Source organism: Micropterus salmoides, unplaced genomic scaffold, assembly GCF_014851395.1.
Source record: "Micropterus salmoides isolate LMB-PRFRI ecotype aquatic unplaced genomic scaffold, ASM1485139v1 Ms_hic_scaffold_1, whole genome shotgun sequence".
NCBI classification, from domain to species: domain Eukaryota; kingdom Metazoa; phylum Chordata; class Actinopteri; order Centrarchiformes; family Centrarchidae; genus Micropterus; species Micropterus salmoides.
This window is the reverse complement of record NW_024040040.1, coordinates 37,422,750-37,436,529: the sequence shown is the minus strand read 5'-3', so window position 1 is coordinate 37,436,529 and position 13,780 is coordinate 37,422,750. Positions and strand designations below refer to the sequence as shown.

Sequence of the window (13,780 nt, the reverse complement as noted above, 5' to 3'; positions counted from 1 at the left end):
TGCTCATGTATTTAATCAAGACAGTAAGTCGACTCTTTCAAATATATCCACTTCTACACACGGAAGGGGATCGTGTCGGGAGACTGATCTTGTCACTTCGGCCGTGAATGCCTGGAAGGTACATGAAACCCGATGTGTTAAAAACTGGCTTTGAGCGCTGCGGTGCATCCGAATTATCAAATGAAAAAGCTGATGGTTGGAGGCTGAAATAAGGAGTCGGGAAGTGGGGGGAAACATGAAGCCGGACATCTCGACTGGAAACGAGCTCAAAGCGGACATGTCCGAGGGATCGGACTCCTGGAAAGGCAACACCATGTCCGCACAGCAAAGCCACAAGAGCGGAGAAACGCTCGTCTCGTTTCGTTGTATCTAACGTAGAGTATTCGATGTACCTGTCCACCACACAATCTCCGTAACAATCGTATAAACTTCGCAAAAGGCAGGTCTGGACGTAGTATCCTACTGTAATACCACGGACACATGCGTAAGAACGCCTCCGACACTGTCAGTCGCTTGCTTTATTGTAGCCAACGCGCCGGAGTTGCACTAACATCACGATATCCGCCTGTATTCTGGACTAAAAAACAACCAGCACCTGTTATCCGAACAGCCCTGATGTCAAAGATCCACCAGCGAGATAGATAATCGATACCCGACCCCTAAATTTAACACACACCCCAAACTACTCAATAAAAGTTAAAGGGAGAGGTGGAAAGGAAAAAACTTACTTTCTTCCCCCTCCAGAGCCGTCACCTCCGCTCCTCTCTTTGCTCTTGGGTGTATAAAACAGTCACATCCAGCGGCTTGCGTAATTGGACAATCAAAACGTGGAAAAACAGGGAAAATTACAATAATCCTCCAACTTTATATTGGGAAAAGGGGGTAAAACCACAAATGTCAAGCGTTTAGAGAGCTATCCCTTATTTTGGTTCCGGTGGCGGTGAAACGACGTGTCGACGGGCTGCCTCGCAGTTTCTCTTGTGGACGGGGGTCGGGAAACGGAGGAAAGGAAATGAAAATCCGATATGTCTTTATTCTGCTAATTATTATCGTTTTAGCCCTGTTTAAAAAAATGGCTGATTAAGTTGAGTGCGCATGTCTTTGTGTGTCTATTTCCCGATATGCACTCTGGGAATGGGTAGAGAGACAGAGAGAGAGAGAGAGAGAGAGAGAGGGCGAATGAGAGAGAGAGAGGGAGGGAGCAAAAGAGAGACAGAGAGGGAGGGAGAGAGGAGAGAAGTGTAATTAGTGAGTTGATCAACAGTCTCCACATTGCAAATGACGCGCACGCGGAGCCCTGGCGGCCGCGTAGGTCCATGCGCGCAGAAAACCCTTTTGTAAGGTTTCTCTCTAAGGGCCAAATCACATGTAGAACAATGGACAACCGCTTCCTGCAAACCAAACAGGCTGGACTTAGAATTACTTACAAGTGCTCAGAAGTCATCTTTTTCTCTAAAAACAAGCTTTGCAGATGAATATTTCTGTACCGACGCACAAAAAGCTCCAACACAGCTTTCCTTTATTTATTTTTTTGTTAAACAGACATAACATTGCTATTTTCTCCTGACCATGATGCTCGTTTGCTATTACATCAGGTTGATTTGATTGATTATGAAACTACAGGTGAATTACCTTTTCTAACATGCACGGGATTGACAGCCGTTGCGGATTCCAAGAAATGTTTGGCTATAAGAATACTTCTATGAGGTTTGGAACAATTTATCAAAATGAATGAAAAAGCTGAACCTCTTGAATAACACTTTTCGTGACTAATGTGAATAAAAAACAGAAAGAAAACAAAACAGCTGAGTGGGGAATCAAAACCACACAACCATAGTGTCCCGCGCATCAAAACGGGCCTATACGTGGTGTAGAATACGTTTTAAAGGTAATGTACAAAAGCATAAAACGCATTTACACAGCAAGTAATTTACACTGCACATGGATGCACAGTTTTGGGCTTTTTATATTGTATTTTCTAACAATGTACTCGTTTTTTTCTTGGAGTGAGGAGACTGTATCTGATCTGTTGTAAATATGGTACATATAAACATTCAAGCTTAAAAATGAAAACCATGATACATCACAGCAATCCACCACATGTTGGAAAGTCACCGCTGCCCTTTCGGGACTGCTGAGGCCCCGTGTGGTTTCAATAGAGCCAAACTGCAAAATCCAATACAGGGTCACACAAAAATCTCCCTCTCTATTCAAAGCTCCATTCACAGGCGTTTACATTTAGTGTCCTTACAAAGTGCATCGGTTTGTTGGCCCTATATCCTTTCAATGCAAACCATTTACTATGTGTTTTCCCCCTCGGTTTCTCAATAGTGGCTTTTGGGCAAGAGGAAGACTTTACACAGTCTCAATCGGGGAGAAAATCAAGAGATCTTGTTCGCCTTCATGGAAAAAATCGAAGCTGGGGGTGAATTGAACTGCATGAGCCGGGGCTTGGGATGTGATGATAATGCAGCTGCTGGCAAGTGAACTACTAGGTCTACTTTGCAGCCACATTGACTGGACTGCACCCATACCAACTGGATCCTTAAGAAGCCAAGAGATCCGAGCCCGACCCGACCCGAGGCTGTTTATTCTGGGTTTAGAGAGGTCTCTGACAAAGGGGGTGGGTGGGTCGAGGTGAGGAACAGAGGCGTCACTTTTCACCCGGATCCAAGGCTCCTGCTGCTGCCGCTACTGCTGCAGCTGCCTCGCTGTCCTCCAGGGGGGTTTTGTAGCCTGTCAGCCTTGGGAGGCGTCGCTCACAGACGGCTTGGAGAATCAAGTCTACCCGCTGTGGCAGCGGACGCGCATAAAAGTCCACCGGGGCCGTGCGTCGATCTTCCCAAAGCTGTGTGGAGTGGATGTATTTCTCATTTGCTACTTTGTACACCTAAACGGAGGACTTTTGTAGACATAAACCACCGTGATTTTTCTTTCTTACACGAGCATCTCCATTTATGTGAAAGGATGCACTTATTACCCACTTTCTGGTGATTAAATGTGTGCGCGCAGTTAACATTTTCAGTGGAGTTGCGTTTATTATTTTATTTGTTTTCAGTGAGAAAAAGAGAAAGTACAAAGCGGATTTAGAGAACTGATACAGGCTGCCGCTTATCTCAACCTTCTGCGTTTTGTAAATCCCCCCGGTCTCCACCCTCCCTCGCTCCCTGCAGACGATGCTCTTTCTCCGGAGGACCGCTTGACAATAGACGGCGTTAACTAATATTTCGCCCCATTTCCATATCAGCAGCATCCTCGATTAATTATAGATTTGTATCTGCAAACTCCGGTCTGGTGTCTGTGTGTGCCTGCTTGTGTCTGTGTCTGTGTGTGCGCGAGGATTTGTGTGTTCTGAAGCAAATAAATTGCTAAGACATTTCTTTATGGCAACACCAGAAACATAGGCCTGGACGATTGAAATTAAACTCTTTTAATTATACTGTAATTATCAAACATTAAAGGCACCGTGTTTCTTTTATTTTCTAATGCATCTGCTGACGGGAAGGTAGCACTGAACACTCGCAGTGATCTTATGCCAGTTCAGTAGATCAATAAGTTTGAATCGTCCGAAGATATTAACATAAAGGCTTGACACACTGGGAGATGCCATGGGATGGAACCATTGTTGGCCCATCAATATATTCTCTGAAGCAAAACTGAAAACCTGGATTGATATTTTCTGTTATATCTTTTAAAAAAATAATGTTGTCAATTCTGTACCTCGTCCTGATGCTTGGCTACTACAAACAGTGTTTTCAGGACGTGCATACAGACTTCCACCTTGTTTGTCCTGTGCATCGGCGCCCTCATGGGGTTGTTTGGCTGACCCCTCTGCCTCATCAGGACACACATAAAAACACGCAAAAGCCCACAGCTCTAACCCGCAACCTGCCACAGTGACCCACTGGCCAACTCTCGTCCAGCAAACACACGCACAAACAAGCTTTATAAAGGCCACACAAAAGACAATTAAGAAGTTAAGTGCAACTCAGCAACGCCAATACAGGATTTTGCCACTCACTCCAGAATAATTCACTCAAATTAAAATGCACTTTAAAATCTTTCTTTCAAAATATGTGCAAAAATTAAAACGGTATTTTAACCACAGTAAAGGAAAGGTCTGACAGGCAGAAATCCTCTAAATGTAAAGTCACTTGCAAGTTGTCACCTGTGTTAAATGAAGGTGCAGAGATGTAAAATCAATTCATTGCGAATGAATCAAAAAGAATTATCATCTGTGATGTCAGCCAAATGAAGGTCTAAGAAAAATGTCTCTTCAACTTGTTTGCTGACAAAACCCTCCACAGAGAAGTGGGCAAAAACAATTGACTCTTTAGCAATAAATGAGGAAAACGTAGTAAATTCAGTGAAACAACATCAAGTTTTTTGCCCACGTATGCTCACCATAAACACTCTGGAGGTGTTCACACTCAGCCCTAAAGCCATCCAACAACGGTCCATAAATATGCAATCGTTGTTAAAAAAAACTTCAAAATTTCCTCCTCTTACCTCTTTTAAATCCCCCCAAAAGCATAAAGTATAATAAGCCATAGAAAGAGAAGATAAATAAAAATGTAGACTCTCGGTACCTTTGGTATAAAACATTCCGTTTTTCTTCTTTTCTGTCTTTCTCTTGCTCAGTAGCGATCCGATAATAGCATATGGAAAGTGTTTTCAAAATGCCCAGATTTGGCACATTGTCATTGAAAAGAGAGGAGCGCAGTGATGCGGTGCTACAACAGGGGAAATGAGTTGCGGATTGGACGCAGCCCGCCTCGGTGCGGACTTATCCCACTTTAATTTAATATTCCGCAATCACACACACTAGTGATGGCATATAATTCAAGGAGAAATTCAGAGGGAAGGAAATGCTTTTGTGTGTGTGTGTGTGTGTGTGTGTGTGTGTGTGTGTGTTTTTACACCACTTTATTTGATTAAGGAGAGAGGCAGCATAATATTGTCTTTTTCACCCATTTTACTGTCTTTTTTTGTCTTCCCCCATCCCGAGTCAGTTTTTTATATATTTTTCATACATGAAACACTAGATATTTATTTGTTTGTATTTAGATAATTTATTTTAAAATCAACAACTCCGACCTCTTTGCGCATCTGTGTCATACTGGAATCACCCCTAACATAAAATCGAGACCCATAAACGCTTGTTTGTAAAACACTGAACCCAAAATCAATGTATTGGGACATTTCAATCGATTATATAAACGAAAATCCATACTCAACATGAGACCGGTATCAGCCCACTCTTCCGCTCCCTTTTAAAAGGAGAGAGAGAGAGAGAGAGAGACAGAGAGAGATACAGACACACAGTGAGAGAGAGAGAGAGAGAGAGAGGGAGAGAGAGAGGGAGAGAGGGGGGGAAACAGCAGACAAGAGAAAAAGAAACAAAGACTGTCAATGCAGCCCTTTGCCTTAGTCACCTAGATCAGGGCTTCTCCAACATTTTCATGTCAAGGACCCCCAAACGGATATACCTTATGCAAAGGGCCCCCATTTAATTGGATTTTGTCCCTGGGATTCCCAATATGTTTTTGTTTTTGTTGTTGTTATTGATTTAGGCGCTAATGGTGATACAAGAGAAACCTTTGTTCAGATACATGTTCTCTAATTGGAATAATTTCAGGTTAATGAAATCACAGTGAAATTAAACAATCCTTCATTTTTGCCGGGGGGAAAGCCCCTGCATGGCCTTCGCGGACCTTTGAGAATTCTTGAACCCCAACTTTGAGAACCACTGACTTAGATGTCAAAGTGCTTCCAGATGCGCAATGATAGTGCAAGTCCTGATGACAACAATTAGACAGAAAAATGCCCCAATCAAACGGGGCCACACGGGATTAGGTTGCATTTCAAGGGTCAAGGGGAACCGTTTCAGCACACAGACACACACACCCTCCTTCCACAGCAAATATCACATTTCAGCGTCACATAACCTACCCGAGCAACAATCAAGCACTTCAGGCACCATAATCAGGTATGCAAATTCCCAGGGAAAGGCATGGACATGATAGTCGGTGCGCACTGTCATATGAGCTATTGCATAAACTGTGCATTAATATGAAACATGATATGAAGGGGGTAAGAAACAGGGGACAGGCGGGGGGTTAGGGGATGAAATAAGGAGGTGCCAATCATGTAAAATTTACATGGGACCACAGCTGCTAGGGCTCTCGAGCAGGGGAAGAGGTGGGGTGGAATGGGGGGGCTTGAGATTAGGAGACAGGGGAGGGGAAGTGGGGTGGAGGTGCAGGGTGGTGGGTCCGTGCAGCCGCCGGTGCCACTCTGTTTATTTGATAAGAGCAATCGATGGCCCCTGACTGTAAAGTCTTTACCCAGATGCAGGCGGGGCCAGGGACTGCCGCGATGTTGCTCCCGAAGAAGAACAAGTGTTGTGGCAAGAAAAAAAGGAGGGGTAGAAGAAGAACATAAACAAGAGAGGAGGAGAAGGGTGACTTGGCAGACGTCGTCGCCCGCATTTCGGTCGCTCGGGAGATGAAACAGTAGTGCACGCACACCCTCAGAAACACACACACACACCCTCCCCGCTCCCCATGTGCATCTCTCTCACACAACACACACCATAGACACCACTGCTGTTTCCATTCAGTCTCACCTCGCCCTACTGCCCTCCTCCCACTTGGCCCTTTGGTCCTCCGATCTTTTTCATTGTTGATCCCTCTTTAATAGACACACGTCCAGTGAGTGTCCTCCATATATGGACAGAGGAATAAAAAGCCCCCCCAATACGGCCTCGTGATGCCCCAACACACAGCACACATCTACCCGCCTCCAGGCCCGTTCAACGCCGAATTCTATTGATTATCACTCAGATCCACAAACACTTATAGACCTGTAAAGCCGCCGTGCATGGGAATAATAGCACCTGTATGCTCTGTATTAAAAAAAAGTAATTTAATTGACAGCATCAAAAACGCATATCGAAATACGTTAAATCACTTTCAATTAGTTATTGACCTACAGTTTGCATATTTAAATATTAAGAACTACTGCAGGAATAATAGACAAATCCATGAAATATGCTACATTGATCAAATCTTATATTATTATATTATATATTGTTTAAAAAAGGCTAAACTGTGGGGAATATTAACAATAATACAATATAATATAACCCTAACAATAACAATACTAATAATATATGATTGTACACAGTTTTAAAACAAAGTATTATAATAAAATGTGCCAAATTAAAGCAATACAAATTTAATTTGAAATTTAACAAAAGGCCTACGATTTAATGGCCTCTTGAAAGTAAGACTGCTAGTGTATGTTGTCACATGGCTTATTAAAGTGCTTTCTTCATGACAACCCAGGAGCTTGAACATGTCAATTTAGTGGTCCAAGAGGTCCTTTCCAAGAGCCCCCACTCTCCTTCTCTCTTGGGGGCTGTCACCCCTCCACCTTTCCCACCACATCATCCATCCATCCATGCCCCCCACCCCTTTCCTCTGACACTCAGTGGGCCATCCCAACACGGCAAATAACCCGGTCAGTACCGAGAAGTCAGTTCTATGGCAACAGATTGACATCTCGACATCCTGGGGAAAACCGTCAGGAGCGTCTCATGTCAGGGGCATGCTACTCAAAAAGTAACGTTACCCATGACTTAAAACTAATATTAATGCAGTGCACTACTCCTTGGCAGCAGGTCTGTATTTGTGACACTGCTGCTACTAAATTATCTTCCTGTAAATAAACCTTTAAATGCCAGAATTAGGATATTTTAATAATTTCTGCTTGATATCACATTGCTATTTCGAACGAATGTTCTACTTAAAACGAGGCTATGACATCATCTTGAATAATTTAATTCCACTGTGTAATAAAAAAAAATTATTGACTTGTTGTTTCAATTAGTAATTGTCATATTTTGACCAAAACATTTTTCCACGAGGTGAAATTTATTTTAAGACTCATTATTTGTGTTGCAGCAAGTTACAAAGCAAAGAGTCACCACCCAACACTGTTGTCAGCTGTGAGCTTGTACAGTCAGTCAGCCTCCTGCCTGGACGCCATCATATATCAAGCCAACCAAGTCAACCGGAGGCGCAATGACCAATGCGTAAATGCGCACGGATTAGCGGATGCGGCTCAGACAAATTGGCAACGCTTGGAGCGAAAGAGAGAATAAAGAAAGGGAGAGAGAGGCGTCATTTTTTTTTTGAGGCGTGCAGTGACCCTGAAAGATGCTTGTTGGCTTCTTCACTGCATTAGAAGAGTCCTTATGAGGGCTCTTCATCCTCCTTTTAGTGACCATCATTAAACCGGATGACCTGAGTTCAAGCAGCCATTTCTGCAAGCATCTACCCTGCCGAAGTGTCACTGAGCAAAATACTGCCAGCTAAGAAGGCCTGTTCTGTGGGGGAGTCTGACCCCTGACCTTAACTGTGTTTGGTGGCAAAAGACAGAAGATTTTCCCTATGGAGATCAACATGGTTCTACAATATAATTTATTATAAAAGAAAAAATCATGAAACAGCAGAGGCCAATAATTATTTTAAAAGCTCATGCAAATTCAGTTAATGAGTGGAATTATGTAATATTTTCTATTCTTGGGTATTAAGAATGAAATTAATGAATTAATCTCAAATTCACTGCTCATAAAGATTTGTAAAATAATTAACACAAAATTAAGTGATTAAAAATTAAACAACAAAGTGAATGTGTAGAAATGTGAGAGCTTTGCACTTCCTCATAATACATGCAAATTTCATACCTGCAAATTTAGTACAACCACTATAGATGGAAAGCTTTTGAAGAGCATGAGAGAGAGAGAGAGAGAGAGAAAGATTACTTTGTATTATAATGCAAAGTCAATATTGTTTTTATGGAATAAAATCTAACTTGAACTAATTCACAATCAAACAAGCAAGCAAACTGTGGATAACAGTGAATTTGCAAGCAACCCCTGAACACACACACAGACACACACAAACTCTGTTGTGTTTTCAATTTGGGTTGAAATGTAGACATTTTCCCTTGGTTGCATAACTGCCATCCGTATCGCCCCTCCCTTCAATTAAATGCTATTTCTCCCAAACAAAATGTCAGAATCATTCCACACAGGGTAGTTCAACAGTGATTTGTTCTGAAAGCTATGTGTCTTTCTCTGAGATGGTGTGTGCATTTGTGTGTGTCTGTGTGTGTGTCTGTTTGTGTGTCCTGACCTCAATTTTAACTGGGTTCACAAAGGGACGAAAAAAAGGTGCCTAAAAATACATTTAATTCACAATCAGCCCAACTGAGCTGAGAATGACAAATCCTTCTACAACGCCCCACAGTGAGATGTGAGATTAGGAAACATAAACACACACACACACAAACACACACATATACATGTACGCATGAAGTTGTGCAAACTACACACGTGGACGCACAAAAGACAAGGTAAAACGCAGTCAGCGGTGGAGATTCCAAAACGAAAAATTGTACTGCAAAATTATGTGCTTTGAAAAAAACTTATTTTGAAGGCATGACTGGCCTGAAAACTAAAAATACCAAACACATTTTACTTCATTGTTAAAGTGGATAAATATTGAAATAATATTTCCAAGGAAACTAAAATATTCTGTCCAGCTTGTTCTGACGAATCTGTTAAAATTCTCAAATTAATAATACAGGTATTATTTTTAAGCATATGTTATTATCTCTGTATGGGTTTCCTGTAGCAGATCAGTGGATAAATAGAATTATATCAAAATACCAGACAATCTTGTTTGATAATGAAAGTGTATAAAAAGTAAAAAAAAAAAAAATGTATTTCATTTGACTACATGTCAGTTTATTTAAAGCAATAAAACTGCTGCGCTGCAGTTGTTCATCTTTTCCGTATATACACCAGCGCACAGACACTCTGCTCAAGTCCACCAGCTCAGAGAGATTCCAAGATGGCTGCGCACCTGTCATGGAGGTGGATTGTACTGATTATGTATGGAGATCACCTCAAGGCCTCTGTAAGCTACGAAGAGCATGTACACCTCAAGTTGCTGGTTCAACGCTGGTCAAAAGCCTGTCCTTTTGAAACTGCTGACTGCCCCTTAGAAAGAAAGGATAAAGCCTGACAGTGTCTCCTTTCTCTCTCTCCCTCACACACACTTCCTTTCTCTTTCTCTCCATTGCCCTCTCTCTCTCTCACTCTCTCTCTCTCCCACTCTCTCGCCCCCTCTCTCACATCAGAAGCGCTGAAATGCACCCCAGGGCCAAATCGCACAGAACAACCCCTCTGAGCCAGAGAAAAAAGCTGGAATCCGTTTGCCCTGATATTTCACCAGCACCAGCCAGAAGCGAGGGGAGAGGGAAAGACAGAGGGAGAGAGAAAGGGAGAGAGAGAGGGAGAGAGAGGGGAAAGAGACTAGGGCAGAGAAAAAGGGATAGATGGGAAAACGGCAGACCAGGGCTGTATTTATTGGGGGTGTGAGTGCCGCGCTGTAGGCTGTGGGATGGTTGGGAGAGTGCAAGGTGTTGCTGTTAGGTGTGGTTGGGTTTACAGAAAGGGAAGAACATGCATAGATAGGATGGTGAAGGGAAAAAAGAGGGAGAGATGGAAGGATTGGTCATGCGCAAGGTAAGAGAGAGGCTTTGTTTGATTGTATGTGGGGGGGTGAGGTGGGGATGAGGGGATGGGAGGGAGGGGGCTGAAGCTGTCGTCTGTGGGGTTATTATTATTGCAGGCAATCTTTGAGTGTGTGTGTGTGTGTGTGTGTTTCTGTGTGTATGTGTGAGAAGGAGAGATGAGGAGATATGAGATTCAGCTGCGGGGTCATTATTTTTTTCCTGACGCATGTCATGAGGCTAAAAGAAGGCTTGAAGTCATACACTTTCTGACAACACCGGTTTATGCAGCCTCATTTGCAAACTTAACAAGAATTTGTGACGCAGGTACCAGCTGAAGCATTGACTAGTGTGTTTTGGCCACCTATTGATCTATTGATTTGAGTGTGAGGACCGTACTCAAACACAGTATGACATCCGGGGCACACGTGAGCAAGTACACACAGGCAAACACAAGTGGGCCTTGCTGATTAACATCTCTCCCTCCATCTCAATAATAACTGTAAGAAGAACAGACTATCTTAACAGCGTAGAAGAGAGAAAAAAGAAAAGGAGAACAAAATATGAAAGGATACAGGGTTTAAATGAAAGACAGAGTGGAAGAGCAGAGTGGGAGAGAGGAGCATTGTTTGCCATTTCACCCAGTTTAATAGGAGGACAGTTAATGGGCCTTTTTTATCGGGCACAGGCATCAATCACGAGGTGTCAGGCGGCCGCTGAATCTGGGCTGTGGTCCTCTTCACAGATGACTGATTAGCAAGCCAAAATCACCAGATCCATCTTCCGACGGTCACTTTTATTACAGTCATTTTTAAAGTGACAGCAACCTGCCTTGTCTCACAACACTGGCCACCGCATATATATTCTCATCTTCTCTCCCCCTCTCTCTTTCCCTCTCTGCATCTGTCTTCCTCTCTCGTTCTGTCGTTGGGAATTTGGTCAGCCACTCCACCCCCCCATCCCCTTCCCTCCTTCTCTTAACTACTTTTATCTGACTTTCTTTCTGCCTCTCCCCAACACCCCCACCCCACCCCCTGTTGGTGCTACACATATTCTCTCACTCTGCTGGGCAGGTTGAGGGGAAGCAGGGTCAGGGAGGTGTGGAGACAGACAGGGGGAAAGAGGGGAGAGAGAAGAGAAAATAAGACCCCCCTCCTTCCATTGTCTGAAGGGTGTGTTCTGAATCCCTATAACGTTCTTTCTCCAGAGATGGCGAGAAATTCGTTTTGCACAGTTCCCCCGCTGTCTTACATTGGAGGAGGAATTCTCCATTCCCAAGCACAAGATGAATGTAAATGAAACAGTTTCGTCGTGGAGTGTGTTGGTCACAGCTGCATTTACATGCCGGCACTCTGCAGACGGCATTTTAAGAAACAGACAGGGTGACATTAAAGTTGGAGGCCAGGGAGAGTTAAAATGTGTTTTTGGGGGCCAGGATGTAATAATATGTTGCTTGGAAAGGGGTGTCAGGAGACTATCTTGGGGTAGAATTTTGTTTTGGAGCTTGTCAGTCACATTTCTCATCCTTTCCTCCCTCAGTTTACTTACAGGCTGCATTCAAAATAAATCACTGCATCAAATAATCATCGTGCAATCATTCAAAATGGCAGCTGAGCTATGTTTACCCAACGGTTTGCGTACATGTGTGTGTGAGCGAGTGTGTATGAGGCCAGGCTCTAAAGAGCACTCCTGTGTCTTGGCAGGAGATATGCTAATCGCAACTGACATCAATCTGAAAAACATCAGCTGAAGTAACATGTGTCTAAGATTACATTTACAACCTTCTGAGCAAAGAGGGACAGCGCGTGTGCGCGCACACACACTCCCTTAAACACACACAGTGAGGGAAAAGTGGGTCAGGTAAAACAAGCAAACGTATTTCAGAGACAGCCTGCCATTTGCGATGTCCTCAAAAAACAACTGATTGAACAGCTTGTCGAAACATTAAGGCTCAAATTTGAAAGGCTTTGGAGTCATCTTAAACACAGGAAGGATTATTCTATTAAACAAATGTGCCCTTTGTTTTTCATTGCCCGCTTAAATACTGAAAGCTTTTAATCTAGAGACACAAAAAAGCTATTACACAGACGTTTAAAGTTAAGGTTATGAGTTCCTTCCTTTGGATTTTAGAAGGGGTGGGGGGAATACATCAGGCTGTGATATGCATTAGAAGCAACCTGGGTCACATTTTACAGTGAAGCACCTGAACATCAGAGCGACTCAGGCGGGTGTAAAATATGCGTCCTGCTAAAACCCATTTGGATAGGGCCCTTAGATGTGTGTGTGTTGAGGGGGCAGATAGACAGAGAGACAGACACACACAGGAAATCATAGTAATGGTGCTAGCAGCTGTGGCTTGCTAAGCGAACACATACGACTGTGGATATACTGGATCGGTCTTCCCCTAAGCTAGGGCTCAGATCTGTGTGTATGTGTGTGTGTGTGTGTGTGTGTGTGTGCAGAAAACAAGCTTTCATGTCTCTGTATCTCTGCATTAAAAAGTTTGAATTTACACTTAAAACTCACACTTAAACAATGAAGATTCAGAGTCATTTCAATCAAAAAAAAAACACTAATTGAGGCAACCAACTTTGTCCACACCACACACACACACACACACACATGCACACCCATTTATACACACTTTCAGTCTTTCTGGTGGGCAGCGGGGCACTCAGGGGTCTGACAGTGAATTCGTCCCGAACATCCGGCAATAAAAGATTGCTGCAGTATTTTACGCTAGAAACGTTTGATGACAAGCAGTAACTAGCGTGAAATTCACCCTAGATTAAATGTCCTAGGAGTTGTATTCCCATCCGGCAAATACACACATCTGTGAGCATGTAAGAGTCCACACACACCACACATGCGCACACACATAAGCTGTAAACCTCAGTCTGGGTATACCCCCTCAACAGGGGGAAGGCACAGGAAACAAATATAAATCCTGAGATGCACACACACACACACACACACACACACGGACATACAGTACACCCATGCACAGATATAGACTCATGTACTACATAGGTTGACATGAGCAGACATATATACTATATATATTACATAAATACATGCACACGTCGGCACAGAGAAACACTAACTTACTCACAGGCGTTCAGACTGGAGACACACCAGGGGGCAAATCATAGCAGGAGACTTGTAGCGTGTTTGGCTGATTACCAGTCGAGCA

The 13,780-nt window shown here is 43.2% G+C and overlaps 1 protein-coding gene across 2 annotated transcripts in view; it reads right to left on the bottom strand.

Annotated features, from left to right (window-relative positions):
- Nucleotides 1-1,113, bottom strand: part of zfhx4 (zinc finger homeobox 4) — an 81,333-nt gene extending 80,220 nt beyond the window's left edge. For both annotated transcript variants that reach the window (XM_038726083.1, XM_038726103.1), the window contains exon 1: nt 729-1,113. The gene's annotated coding sequence lies outside the window, so the exon portion shown is untranslated. The remainder of the gene's footprint in view (nt 1-728) is intronic.
- Between the last annotated feature and the right edge of the window lie 12,667 nt (nt 1,114-13,780).